The sequence below is a fragment of the Podarcis bocagei genome, assembly GCF_964188305.1.
Source record: "Podarcis bocagei genome assembly, chromosome: 8".
Lineage (NCBI taxonomy): Eukaryota > Metazoa > Chordata > Lepidosauria > Squamata > Lacertidae > Podarcis > Podarcis bocagei.
This window is the reverse complement of record NC_138133.1, coordinates 2,893,562-2,908,502: the sequence shown is the minus strand read 5'-3', so window position 1 is coordinate 2,908,502 and position 14,941 is coordinate 2,893,562. Positions and strand designations below refer to the sequence as shown.

Below are 14,941 nucleotides of genomic sequence, written 5' to 3'. Positions count from 1 at the left end.
CCATCAGTTTTCCTATTCTATTCTATAGTTCACAGTTTCTTTGATTACATATTACAACATGACATAAGATTTACTTCAATCCTGCCAAAGTTTTCAATTTTGTACAGTTCTCACTTATATAGATCAAAAATTTACACCATTCTTTTTGGTACTTTGTCTCCTCCTGATTGCGAATTCTGTGTGTCAATTTAGCCACCTCAGCGTATTCAACCAGCTTTATCTGCCATTTGCCTATTGTCGGCATCTCCTGTTGCTTCCACTTTTGAGCTATCAGAACTCTAGCTGCTGTTGTTGCGTACAAATATAATCTTTGATCAGTCTTCTTAATATCTTCTCCCACCAAACCTAGCAAGAATTCTTCCGGCTTTTTGGGAAAGCTATACTTAAACATCTTTTTTAACTCGTTATAAATCAATTCCCAGAACTCTTTTAATTTATTACATGACCACCACATATGAAAGAAGTCGCCATCCTTTTCCTTGCATTTCCAGCAAGTTTTACTACTAGTTCTGTACATTTTTGCCAATTTGATGGGAGTAAGATACCAACGATAGACCATCTTCATAACATTCTCTTTTAAGGCAGAACAAGCGGTGAATTTTATACTCTCATTCCAGAGTTTGGCCCATACATCATAGTCTATGTTGTGTCCTAGATCAATAGCCCATTTTATCATAGCCTCTTTTATAAGTTCGTCTTTTGTATTCCATTCTAATAGGAGATTATACATTTTTGAAAGTAGTTTAGACTTACTTTCTATAATGTCTATTTGAAATTTCGATTTTTTGTCTTCAAATCCTAATTTTTTGTCCTCTTTAAAAACATCATTGACTTGATGGTGTTGTAACCATCCTGTCAATTTTCCAGGAATACAATCATAAGGCTTCAATTTCCAACCTTTTTCGGCCTTCATCAGAATCTCCTCATAGGTGGCCCCTTTCCCTTCTATGTTCAGTTTTTTAACTGTTAACATATCAATTGGTGACACCCACCACGGTGTTTTCCTTTCCAACAAATTCTTGTTTCTGTCCCAGACTTCAAATAGAGCACCCCTTATCACATGATTTGTAAACCCTTTATGCACTTTTGCCTTACCATACCTAAGATAGGAGTGCCATCCAAATCTATTGTTGTGCCCCTCCAAATCTAACAAATCTGGGTTCTCCTGGGTTATCCACTCCTTTATCCAACATAAACGCGCTGCTTCATAATAGAGTTTCAGATCAGGTACAGCGAACCCCCCTCTTTCTTTCTTATCTGTCAGTATTTTAAATTTGATCCTTGGTCTTCTCCCTTGCCATATAAAACGCGAGAGAGTCTTTTGCCACTCTTTAAATTGTCTTAAACCTCTTATTATCGGGATTGTCTGGAACAAAAATACCATTTTCGGTAATAAGTTCATTTTGATCACTGACATTCTTCCAGTCATTGACAGCTTTAGTCTGTCCCATATTTCTAAATCTCTTTTAATCTCCTTCCAGACTGGTTGGTAATTGTCACTGAATAAGTTTATGTTCTTTGCCGACATCCAAATTCCCAAATATTTAACTTTTTTTGACCACCTTGATTTCAGTTTCTTGTTCTAACCTTTCTACTTCACTTTTTTCTAAATGTTTGCCTAACATTTTCGTCTTTGTCTTATTCAATTTAAATCCTGCCAGTTGCCCAAATTTTCCCATTTCTTCCAATGCTATTTTTACACTTTCTTGAGGTTCTTCTAAGGTTAATACCAAGTCATCCGCGTAGGCCTTCAGTTTGAATTCTTTGGCGCCTATTTTGACCCCTTTTATCTCTGTTCTTCCTCTCAGGCAATTTATTAGTACTTCTAATACACTGATAAAAAGCAGCGGAGATAGTTGGCAGCCTTGTCTGGTACCCTTTGTAATGTCAAATGAGTCTGTTAAGGTGTTGTTCACAATTAATTTTGCTTTCTGCTCTGAGTAAATTTCCTCAATTCCTCTTAAAAAGGTGCCACAGATCCCCATCTTTTCTATACTCTTCTTCATAAATGACCAGGATACATTATCAAATGCTTTTTCAGCATCGAAGAACATCAGTATGGCTGGTTTATCATTTCTTACTTCCAGGTATTCCAATATATTAATAACATGTCTCACATTATCCTTCAATTGCCTACCTGGCAAGAAACCTCCCTGGTCTTTATGAATTAAATCACTCCTTTAAGGAGTCTCAAAGTGGCTAACAATCTCCTTTCCCTTCCTCCCCCACAACAAACCCTCTGTGAGGTGAGTCAGACTGAGAGACTTCAGAGAAGTGTGACTGGCCCAAGGTCACCCAGCAGCTGCAGGTGGAGGAGCGGGGAAGCGAACCCAGTTCACCAGATTACGAGACTACCGCTCTTAACCACTACACCACACTGGTTAATACTGGTAGTATTAACTACTCCAGAAACAAAATAACTAACTCAGTCCAGAAACAAGGAGCATTGGGAAGGAGAAGGTGAGGAAGAAAGAAAGAAGGGGAGAGAAGTCAGCTGCAATGGACAAGCCAAGAACAAAGCTTGTGGTTTGAAGAGAGTCTGGCTTTGGACATAAGGCTAGGCTGCAACAAGGCTTTGCTCCCGGTAGTGAGGGAGGAGAAGGAGAGGACTGAAACACCTGAGGTATCAGCAAAATGCAATAGCATGCTGTAAGTTCACCTGTAGCGGATCCCACTGCCACCAAAATGTAGCAGATCCCACCACTGCTACCAAAAATATAGCGGATCCCACCATTCTGCCATTAATAATGGCAGATCCCACCTACTCTTTACAAACCCCATGGGTTATTGTATTGGTTTCTGTGTGAGGATAAAACCTTGATACTTGGAGACTCAGGCAGAAGTTGAACAAATAAGAAAGATTTATTATCTGGACCAAGTGGGTAAAACAAATGATTTGTCAGGAGATAAAGTTCTTTCAGGAAGCAGTTAACTTATTAATAATTATGCTAAATCTACTGGATGTTACAGGTTTCTAGAGAAGGTAGTAAACATGCAGCTTCTTTTAAAGTTCAGTTGCTTATTTTCAGTTATTACTCTTCCGTTAGATGTTACAGGTTTCCAGACTTGCTGATAAATGCTTAGCTTATTTCAAGTTATTTCACTTCACTTCCTTAAGTTAGTTGCATAGGTGTTACAGTTTATTACTTTTGTTCTTAAACAAGGTGGTACTTTCTGTCAGTTTTCCGACTTATCAATCACACTCCTGAGGTACTTCTAGCAGACCCATGGAACCACCACATCCCTCTTAATTGGTTTGGGAGTCTTCTCTTCCTAGAAGATCTCTCCCCTCCTGACTAGAATAAGATCCAAGCAGATGGTATCCTCACAGCTCTGCTTCTCAAACTCAGCCCTCCAGCTAACTCCTGTCTGAAAATTCTCCCAAGACGCTAAACACAGTCTTCCTGTCTAAGTTCAATTTATTCCCTATGCCGTTTAATACCTGTTTAATACCTACATGAAACCACTGAGAGGGATAATCTGGAGGTGTGGAGTACGCTGTCAGCAATATGCTGACACACAGCTCTACTTCTCTTTTGTATATTTGCAGGTGAGGCAGTGGATGTGCTGGACTAATGTCTGGCCTCAGCAATGGACTGGATGAGAGCCAACAAACTGAAACTCAAGCCAGAGAAGACTGTGGCACTATCAGTGGCTGGTTCCCTAGGCTGGATGGCTGGAAGGTTGCTGGAGTTACACTCCCTCTGAAGGAGTGGGTACGTGGTTTGGGGGTACTCCTGCATCCTTTGCTGTCACTTGAGGCTCAATGAGCCTCAGTGGCATGGAGTGCCTTTCATCAACTTTGGCTGATGGCCCAAATGTGCCCTTATCAGGACAGGAACAGCCTATCTACTCTTATTTATGCTCTGGTAAGCTCTAGGATAGGGATGCGGGTGGTGCTGTGGTCTAAACCACAGAGCCTAGGGCTTGCCGGTCAGAAGGTCGGTGGTTCAAATCCCCACGACAGGGATCCCAATGCTCAGTCCCTGCTCCTGCCAACCTAGCAGTTCGAAAGCACATCAAAGTGCAAGTAGCTAAATAGGTACCGCTCCGGCGGGAAGGTAAATGGCATTTCCGTGCGCTGCTCTGGTTCGCCAGAAGTGGCTTAGTCATGCTGGCCACATGACCTGGAAGCTGTATGCCGGTTCCCTCGGCCAATAAAGCGAGATGAGCGCCACAACCCCAGAGTTGTCTGCGACTGGACTTAATGGTCAGGGGTCCCTTTACCTTTACCTAAGCTCTGGGTTAGATTACTGCAACGTGTTATCCGTAGAGCTGCTTCTGAAGATGGTTTGGAAACTTCAGCTGGTGCACAATTCTGTGGCCAGGTTAAATAATCTATGGTCTGTGAAAGTGGGGGGAATGGACTTTTATTTTGATGAATATTTTATTATTGGTTGTCAGTCAGTATTTTTTTTATTATGTTTTTATCATTGAAGTTCTGTAATGTGTTTCTAATGTTGTACACAGCTCTTCTGTTAAAGGGTGCTATATAAATTGAAAAAATAATAAAAGTAATACTTGTTTCTAAAGCTGTATATTATATTATATTGTTGTAATCTGCCCTGAGATGGTATGGTGAAGGGCAATTAAGGAATAGTGTCAATGAATGGGGTCTGGCTATAATAATTATTATGGACTCATGCATAATATTGTCCTTCTAGACCACAAAATTACTCCCTTCATGTTTATGACATCAGTTTAGCTCTTTGGAAAGTACCATAATCTTTTCACTAGGATAAATATGCTACACTTTACAAGCTCAGACTAATCTTTGCTGACTCCTTGGAATCCTCTCCAATTTGTCTGCATGCTATGTAACATCTGCTAACTTAAATTAAACAAAATAGCCCAGCTTCGTACTGAAAAAAGAGAGGCACTTTGATCTCCTGCTTTGCATATGCCATTTTTTAAAATCAATTCAAGAAGACCACCACCCCTTTAAAATAAATAAGTAGGTAAATAAGTAAATAATTAAGTAAGTAAGTAAGTAAATAAAACCACAGCACACTTGTCAGTGGTATGAGCCAAGTATATTCTATTTGTGTGGCAGAAACCATAAAATAATTAAGAATCTGTTTGATAATGATTTTTGACAAATCTATATTCCTAAAGCTTTAGAGCAACCTGAAGAGTTGAACAGTAGATAAAAGCAAACCAGAAATTTAACAGTCAGTTTTAGTACATTTTTATAGCACATGGTGCCAATGTTAAGTTGAACTTCTTCATCTAACCTCCGGCACAAGGCAGGACTATTCAACATTAGACCCTCAAACATGAAGCCAGACAGACGAGTAAATCACAGAGCAATCCTCAAGCAAATACCGGGCAAAAACCTTTAGACAGGGTCACCAATTAATCTGACAAGAGAAAATTCCTTTAATCACCAACTCTATGTATGTCAGATTCTTGACTAAAGTTATACCAGTCTCTGATACCAGGAAAAATTAATATAGGCATGTATTCAGGTAAAGCAATATTCCTCTGGTTAACAGTACTAACATATAACAAAAACTTCACTCTTGTGGTTTATCACCACAACAGCTACTCACTTTGGGTTTTAGTAAAGCAAACAGTCTAATTTGTCAGCGCCTAAACGATATCGAGCATCAGAACAACTTGGCCACAATAAGGAAATTTTGCCCATGGTATGAATATTTTCCACCTTCCCGTTTCGACTCTCTGGCACCCTATCTGCATAACCTAGCAATTCTAAAATATAGACACGCTTTTACTCTCACAAGATTGAATATATTGCCCTTGGCTGTACTTGAGAGACGATTCCAACAGATTCCACACAAAAAACGCTTATGTCCCTGTGGAGATGGCAGTACCGAATCGGGGGCACATGCCCTTCTGGCTTGCACTCTTTATAAAGACTTGAGGAATGAGATTATCACCCCTCTTTTATTGTCCATTCCGGGTTGTCCAACCACTGCCACAGTGTCCTTTCTCTTGGCAGATCAAGATGAGCAGGTGACAGCAAAGGTTGCAAGGTTTTTAGCTGGGGCAATCAGAATAAGATCCACTATTTGACTATTGATTCAAAACCCTAAAATGTATTTTATATAATTGACTTTTTATTTCTATTCTTTGTATATCATTTTATTGTTTTATTGCTATGGCCAATGGCTGACGCAAATAAAGATTCATTCATTCATTCAATTGGAAAGACGAGACCATTGGCTTGTCAGTTCCTTCCTATTTCTACATGGCGGGAAGTAAGTGCTAATTAATAAAATGTTAGAGTTGGATGGACTGAGTAGCAAAGATTGGGATAAAGGAGGGCATGGAGCTGGATATTTTAATTTGGGGGTCAAATGAGGTTTTATATATATATATATATATAAAGTCAAGCCTGCTTGATAGCGACCATTAGGATTGATTTTGAATGCTGGTTCATGAAAGGTACTGAATCCCTCTAGTACGGGACTTTTTAAACGCCGGGTGTCCTGCAGGGCTAAACAGTCAAATTGGCATAAATAATTGTTTAGGTCTAGGTCTCCCTTCTTACTGCCCCAGCCTGCAATGTTCCTTGACAGAATATGATATGGTGTTCTGATATTCAGTTGAATCAGGGCTGATTTGTGTCCCCCGTGTGGCTAGGGGTTCAGTTCCCATCAGTCTGGGATCAGGTGTTTGTGTAGTTGGAGGCAGCATCTCACTGCAGGGAATTATTTTTGTATAGAGAAATTTGCATTTTGACATTTTATAACCCAGGACACAGGTTGTAACCCAGGACTCAGAACAAGGTCTGAGGATTTCTAACATCCTTTCCCCACTTGTTAAAATATCATGTGGATATTAAGTGCATCAAATGCACTCAGGAGTAAAGTCAGATCAAGCTGAATGCATTCTCAAATTCTGTAAACCAAGAAATTAAAGCTGCAACATCCAACCACAAAGTGAATTTGCCATTTACTCATTGTGAGCGCAATTACACGATAGGCTTGTAGGAAGCATTCAGTGCACACTGATTTTGCAGACCAATGAAAAGAAAGTAATTATTTAAGAATTAGATTTACTGAATTTGTACGTTGTGGCATTCACAGATAGTGGGAAGATTTGGATTCACCCATTTCCACTTAAGATTAAAGATTTTCAACCTTTTTGAGTCCATGGTTCCCTTAATCAACTGCATTCTTTCTGTGGAACCCTGTGGGGCTCAGGAGCCCAGCTATGTCGCCTACAGAGCTGGCAGCCTCTCCCCCTTTTTCGAACATCTTCCCTTGTGCTTCCTCAACTTCCTCTCCTCTCCCCTGTTTTAGGGACTTCTCTGGGCAGCTGCTGCTGCTGTCCCTGGTCTCTGAGCTGCCCCCCCCCCCCGCCCCAAAGAGAGGTGCCTCCCAGAGGCACCATTCGCCTGCGGAGCTTATAGCCAGGGTTACTACAATAGACAGCTGTGCAAGCTCTTGAAAGGCAGAGACATGAGAGGGCATCAGAGGAGGGAGGGAAGGGAAGGGAAGGGAAGGGAAGGGAAGGGAAGGGAAGGACAGAGGCCAGTGTTGTCCGCAACTCCCCTGATCATCATTCAAGGCACCCCAGGGTGCCATGGCATACTGGTTGAAAACCACTGACTTAGATCAATAATCACAAGATGTCTGCAAATATGACCTTTCTGAGGGATAAAGCCAGTTGTGCAAACCTACCCTGAGTTTAGCAAGCTTTAGTCTAGTCCTGGTTGGAAGTTATACACCATTTTCTTTTGGACCTCTTTGACTAATTATTCAAAAGTTTGTTCTAATCATTTCCAAGTGTCAAAGGCATATATGACCCACAAATAAGCCTTCATGGGGACTTTCTCAAAGATAAGCCTTTGTGGCTCAAATTTACGTTATGGACTAAGACTGAGTCAAGCTAACCAAACCAACTTCTTTCTGCTGAACATTTCAAATATTTAATGATTACAAAAATGCATTTTATGAAAAAATGTGGTGAACTGGTAATTATGGAAAGATTTTGCCTCACAGGAAAGCAGCAACATGAGCATCTGTTCTATGCTTAAGTGATTTTGCCACACACACACACACACACACACACACTCAGATAGTTCAAATACACTAGGTTGTTTCCTTCAAAATGCAATTCTATAAAAGCAAACAGCATTTTGAAGCTTAGAGCCTAGTAAATCAATCATTTTAACTGAATGCTAGGTACACAGTAACTAGAAAACCACAAGCTGTAAGAAAGGCACATAGCGATGGCAATAGAAATTGATTTACAATTTGCACAGGTCCCCTCTTTCCTCTTTCATAATTGATCTATAAATGTGTAAAATAATTTTGGTTCATTATGGTTCCAAATTATTCAACAATTACCTGAAATGAAAATGTAAAATGAGAGATTTGTCTGGAAGCATTTCTATTGTTTATATAATTGCAGTATAATTTAGTGTAGATGTTGTTATGGAAAAGGGCAGAAAGAACTAGTGCAATTCAGAACGATGCTCTGTAGTGTCATAAATGGGAGGAAGGATCTCCTGTTTATGTCAAAATAAAATGGATGAACTCTTTAAATGTCTATAAATACTGCTAACAAAGTACTGATGAAAATAAAATATTGCAAGATCAGTTAAAAATATTCTCTCACTTGATTCAAGTTCACAGAAAGGTCAGTTATAAAAGTACCCCTTTCCTATTCTTGTTCAACCTATTGCCATGTATATATGTAACTTGATAACCTACCATCTGTCCTCAGAAAGACTCTGAGTTGTTCCTCACCATGAACAAGCTGGCATTTTTGCAGATTAATTCCTGCCCTTAATTATGTAGAAAAGGACAAAATTTCAGTCACTGAAGAGCTTAGCATATTTTCCTTATAAAAAGGGAATGAGACATTTAAATTAAGTGGCAGCTGTGGGGAGATTTTTAGAACTACACTCTACTTTCTCAACTTCAGATCAAGCTACACAGTTCATAAACTGTTTGTTGCTGTTCTTAAGTATTTAAAAAACCCTCTATGATAGACATGGTAGCAAAGCAAACATTTAAAATGGCTAGCAAATCAGTCTGTTAAATATGATACACCCAAGAAACCAGTTAAGATCTTCCAAACATATAGATAAAAGGTTTATCAAGAACAAATATTATGTGGGACAAATTATCTGACATATCTCAGTTTGTATAATAAATCTAGCTATTTTATGTACACTGTCTCCATTGTTGGGCATTTTAGGTATATAAAGTAAAATTTGCTATTTCCTCTGCATTTAACTTAAGTTGCTTGTATAGATTACAAGCCGTAAATTACATGAGGCTGCAGTGTTAGGAGCAAATTCTAAGGAGGCCAACATGAAAGTCTTCCACTGCAGAATTAATGTCATTTTAAACCCTGTAAGTGATTCAATTCTTTCCTTGAGCCTTACAAAGAAATACATAAAAATATTTTGAACTACATAAACACCTATGACTTTTTTTTGCAAATTGTAATTAAACAATGCATTACATGGATATATTGTTTCCTGCTTGGCAGGGGGTTGGACTCGATGGCCCTTGTGGTCTCTTCCAACTCTATGATTCTATGATTCTATGAAAAAGTGCTATTTGCATAACTTGGATGTCAAGGTGTCAGAATTTGGCAGTTTAAATTCCCTAAGTCCTAGATCTGATCAAGAGTGCAGATGATTTCTCAAACAGAACGCAAATACTACAATGATTGCATAGGAATATTCTCCTAACTACAGTGGTGCCCCGCAAGACGAATGCCTCGCAAGACGGAAAACCCTCTAGACGAAAGGGTTTTCCGTTTTTGAGCTGCTTCGCAAGACGATTTTCCCTATGGGCTTGCTTTGCAAGACAAAAACGTCTTGCGAGTGTTCCGATTTTTCCCCGCTCCCCCCCTTTTTCTAAGCCGCTAAGCCGCTAATAGCCTTTTAGCCACTAATCCGCTAAGCCTTTAATAGCCGCTAAGCCTTTACTAGCCGCTAAACCGCTAATAGCGCTAAGCCGCTAATAGGGTTGCTTCGCAAGACGAAAAAACCGCTAGACGAAGAGGCTCGCGGAACGGATTAATTTCGTCTTGCGAGGCACCACTGTATAAAGCTTGTTGCTAGAGTAAATGAAGAAATGGCAGAAAGAAAAAGAAAATCAGCTATGAGTTCTTCCCAAGCATCACAAAGCCTCCATATCATCCGCATTGGGGAAAAAAGAAAAAAAAAGGTCAGAAAGCCCTTACATGCAATTCACCAGCACAAGGTTACCACTGGACAGAATTATGGAGCACAAACCAAATGACTCCTCCAAAGTAATTTGGTATGTCAAGATTACTTCATAAACTACCTCAGAGTACACGGGTTGGGAATAAAAATGAAAGCAACAAGGTATTAAATAGCTATTACAACTACACACTACTCACACACATAACCAGCATATACTGATTGCCATTTAAAATTATTCTAATACAAAATGATAAATGATTTTACAACATAACTGTTTATACCACATTTAAAATAATGTTGTTGGACCTTGTGGTGAAGGATGGGTATTAAATAAACAAATAAAGTAAAACAATAGGTAAAAGGGTGTTGGGTTGTTGTTGCTTTTACATATCAACAAGTATACAAACTGCCAAAAATTATTCATATAGATGAAAATTATTTTGCTAAATTCACCCCACACACCAAATAGAAAATTTACTAAAGGCACAAAGTAGGATAGTGTTCACAGTCATCTCATATTTACTGCAACGTAGAAACATTGGAGGGTATCTGTCAGAGCTGCTTCCAGGTCCCAGCTCACAGAGGACCACGCTAGCCGGTATTACTGTACAAAAGTCTTTATTGAGTTACAAGTTCCATTTTCAAGCCGCAGCGTGCAGCTCTACGTCTTAGAAGCTAGACCGGCGAAGCTCCGTCTGAGTCTCCGCCTCCTGTACACCAACTTAATACTCTAGCCTTACTCCACCTCTTCCGTCTTTCCCTCCTCCTCTGGGTCCCTCTACCCCCCGTGGTCTCTTCCTTCCTGGACTCTTCTGACACCGACCCCCCGGACTCTGCTCCCTCTTTGCGGCGGGCTTTAGGACCTGGCTCCCTATCCGGACTGCTTACTGTGCCGCCTTCCTGTGCATTTGAACTTGGCGCGCGCGCGCAGCCTTCGACCTTCCTCTTGACCGTTTCCTCGCTCCCCGATGGAGGTGTGGCCAATCCTAACTCCTGCCTTCCCGCTTGCGGCGAGCCGCCAGCTCCCGATGCCTGCGACCCCTCCCCCCTACTGTGCTCTGGTGGGGAAGCTGGTCCCGATTTCCAACTGCTGCTCTCCGAGTCTCCTCTGGTCCCTTCTTCCTGGTGTGTCCCCCTAGGCTCCCCCCTTGTTCTGACCACTGGCGCCCCTTTCTGTGAATCCTCCGATTCACTGGAAAGACTCGGAGATCTCGGGCCGCTGTCATTGCTCATATTTCCTTCGGATTCCTCCCCCTCGCTCTCTGTTTCCTCCCTTTCCTGTGCCTCTGCTCCTGAACCCCTGACAGTATCTTTTGTTGTTCAAGACGAGATCACATTTTACCATCTTCAGATTAGAATGAAAGGGAAGTTATTTTAACTGAGTTGCTACAAGGAATGCAACAGAAAATGGACATGGCTTTTTGGTTGCTGTCCTTTTGGGGCATCATGTGTGGGGAAATGAGTGAGGGAGCGATTCTAGTAAGAATTGTGTGGGAAGAGGGATGGAACAGTAAATTCTGGCCCTCCTGGTAGGCGAGAGACACTTATCAGAAAGAATGCTTGTAGCCAGCATTCAGGACAGGGGCGCAGACGTCCAGGCTTCTAGCTATGGTGGATAAAAAGTTTAAATGGAAACTCTTGAATCTGCCTAGTGCGGAAACACATTCGAGGGAAGGTTGTTTATAGTGCTACTATGATGAATGAAGTAGCGAAGAATGAGCATGGAGTAGCTCCTAGAATATTTAATTATAATTTATGTCTTGGTAGGTTTAGAGGATAAAATTTTACTATTTTACTGGTAAACTCTGTTATCCATTAAAATGTTTATGAATTATGAAATGACCCTGAAGTACCCAGTGTCATAGCTGGTGATGTGTTTGTTTTGGAGTTAGTTTCAGTTCATGCAATCAGCTGATGCGGACAAGGTACTTGCGGCTATACAGTTGTCTATGTGCCCTCTTGACTCCTGCCCTGCCTGGTTTATTAAATCTATCAGAGAGGGGTTGCCTGGTTGGGTCCAGAGTGTGGTTAACACTTTACTGCATAACAGGGGTGATGACTGTTGGCTTGAAAGTGGCAGTGGTGTGACCACCCCTAAAGACACCAGCCCTGGACTCGTTGGACTAGAATAACTATGGACCAGTCACAAATATCCGCTTCTTGTGCAAGGTGGAGGAGAGTTGCAGTGGGGCAGCTGTAAGCATTCTTAGATGACACAGTTTGTTTTGATAGGGCAAGCGGGTTGGCTCCTGCTTCTCAGTCTCTCTGCAGCTTTTGACCCCAAGGACCATGGCATCATGCTGGACCAGCTCCATGAAATGGGAATTGAGGGCAGTGCATTATAGTGGTTCTGGTCCTAATTTTAAGAATTAATTTAGTTTGCGTGTGTCCAACTGACACACGAACGCTGGCGTGCGGGACCTTCTGGACCCAGAAGTGGGCAGAAAGTAGGCAGAATGAGGGTTGGAATGGGGTGTAATGTGAGCGGTCTTATGTAGTCTTATGGCTGATGTGTCTAAGGTTAATGTGCAAGGTTGAGGATAAGCAAGGTACAGCAAATATCAACATGTTTCAGGAAATATCAGAGACCTATATCTTCTGACCTATAGGTCAGAAGATAAACCAAAATTATTCACAAAAGTATATTTTAAATATTTTAAGCATTTATTTGCCTTTTAAAGATTTAATAATTCAGTTAACTAAGCTCAGCAGTGGAGAGAACAAGTGGGACATGCAATGTTGCAGTCTATCCCCATTCCCTAGGAGAGCTCCAGCTAGCCTGGGACAGGAGCCTTGTAGTGCTGTTGAGGACTAGGGGAGGGGGTAGTCTGAGGAGGTGCAAAGGAAAACATGGCACTCTGAAGGCTTGCAGCTACAGGGTTCTGGTTAGCGTGAGGAATGCACAAAGTGGAAAGGTTTAACCCTTCCTTTTTCAGAAGCAATTGCATTGAAAATTTCTGTGTCCCATGTAAATAAGAAGCCCGCATATGCTTTCTAAACAATTGTGTTTATTTACAATCTTTTTACCCTGCCACTTAAAAGCTTTCTAGAACATCTTGCATAATATCAAGAAAAACAAGCTAGTTCATGCCCACAGACTTACAACCTATAAAGACGCACGGTATGCTAAACGCTTTCCCCCATAGAAGTATGTCCCCTCCCACAGGGCAGAAGAGTTGCCCATAGAAAACAATGGAGAAATCCAAGAATTTAGCTTAGGCAGCACATTTGTCATGCCAAAGCAGAATCAATACCAACCAAGACAACAGTTCCTATCTTTGGCATTCAGTGTGAACCCAGGAGTCTCCTATCCCTGAAAGAGATTCGTTTCTGTACAGTTTTCTTTTATTTATGCCCTCAATATTCCATAAGTCTTGGAAGCTCCTAAGTTGGTGCTGGTCTTTTTCTTCATGTTTTCTACTTGTATGTACAGGAGACTCCCCACTGACGCAGGGGTTATGTTCTGGGCCTCCGCACGCATCAGTGAAATGCACGTAAGTGGGGAGGACCCTGGAGAGTCCTAGAGGCTTGTTGAAGCTGCTCAGCTGATGCAGCATTTAGATCAGAGGTGGCTAACATCTGTCCCTCCAGATGTTGTGCTACAACTCCCATCATCTCAAACCACTGGCCATGCTGGCTAGGGTTGCTGGAAGTTGTAGGTGAGCAACATCTAGAGGGCCACAGGTTAGCCAATTTAGATAAAAATACAGCAGGTATATATGCATTGGACACTGTTGAGTTTTTACCATTGAAAAGCAAAAACGCAATGGGCTCTTAGCATCCCATAGCTACCAACTGGAAAGCTTGAAGCCAAGACTGCCACCAAGAGGTATAAAAGAGATTTTTTAAAAAAAGGCAGTGGCAATGTGGAACAATACTGATATGGTTTATAACTTAAAATTTGCACTATTGAAGATTTTTGTAATCTATTACCTATTGAAATTAGCGGGAATACCTTTTTCTATAGTACTTTTCTTAAGTAGCATCAGTTTGTGTCTTAATCTACCTTGCTTTTGATTGGTTGGCTTCTCCTCTCTAATTTGATGTAGAACTCTCAAATCTCTCTTTAAACTCTTCCTTTTTTGTGCTCTGTAGAGCTTCTTTACTCTTGGTCCCCTTTTCTTTACTTTCACTTCCTGCTTTACCATTGGCAAACCTGAAACTGATTCACTTTCTCTGTCCAATATGCCACCTTCAAATCTAGTTAACTCATTTTTTCCCTGCAGCTTTCCTTGAAGTTCTGCAGCCTTATCTTTTCTACACAATTAAACCTCTTCTATCTAACATGCTGGGACACGGGTGGTGCTGTGGGTAAAACCGCAGCGCCTAGGACTTGCCGATCGTATGGTCGGCGGTTCGAATCCCCGCGGCGGGGTGCGCTCCCATCGTTCGGTCCCAGCGCCTGCCAACCTAGCAGTTCGAAAGCACCCTCGGGTGCAAGTAGATAAATAGGGACCGCTTACCAGCGGGAAGGTAAACGGCGTTTCCGTGTGCTGCGCTGGGTCGCCAGAGCAGCTTCGTCACGCTGGCCACGTGACCTGGAAGTGTCTGCGGACAGCGCTGGCTCCCGGCCTATAGAGTGAGATGAGTGCACAACCCTAGAGTCTGGCAAGACTGGCCCGTACGGGCAGAGGTACCTTTACCTTTATCTAACATGCTTATTTCAAAGCTCTAATTTTTTCCTTCACCTTGTCTTACTTGCTTGAGAAGCCTCCTGAGCATAAATATTGCCATTTAAAAGTGCTGTGTAGCATCTACCTCACACCAGGAACTAAATAAAAGTGA

At 41.4% G+C, this 14,941-nt stretch overlaps 1 protein-coding gene across 8 annotated transcripts in view; it reads right to left on the bottom strand.

Moving 5' to 3' along the window:
• Window positions 1-14,941, bottom strand: part of RALGAPA2 (Ral GTPase activating protein catalytic subunit alpha 2) — a 200,169-nt gene that overhangs the window by 98,358 nt on the left and 86,870 nt on the right. The gene's annotated exons all lie outside the window — the stretch shown is intronic.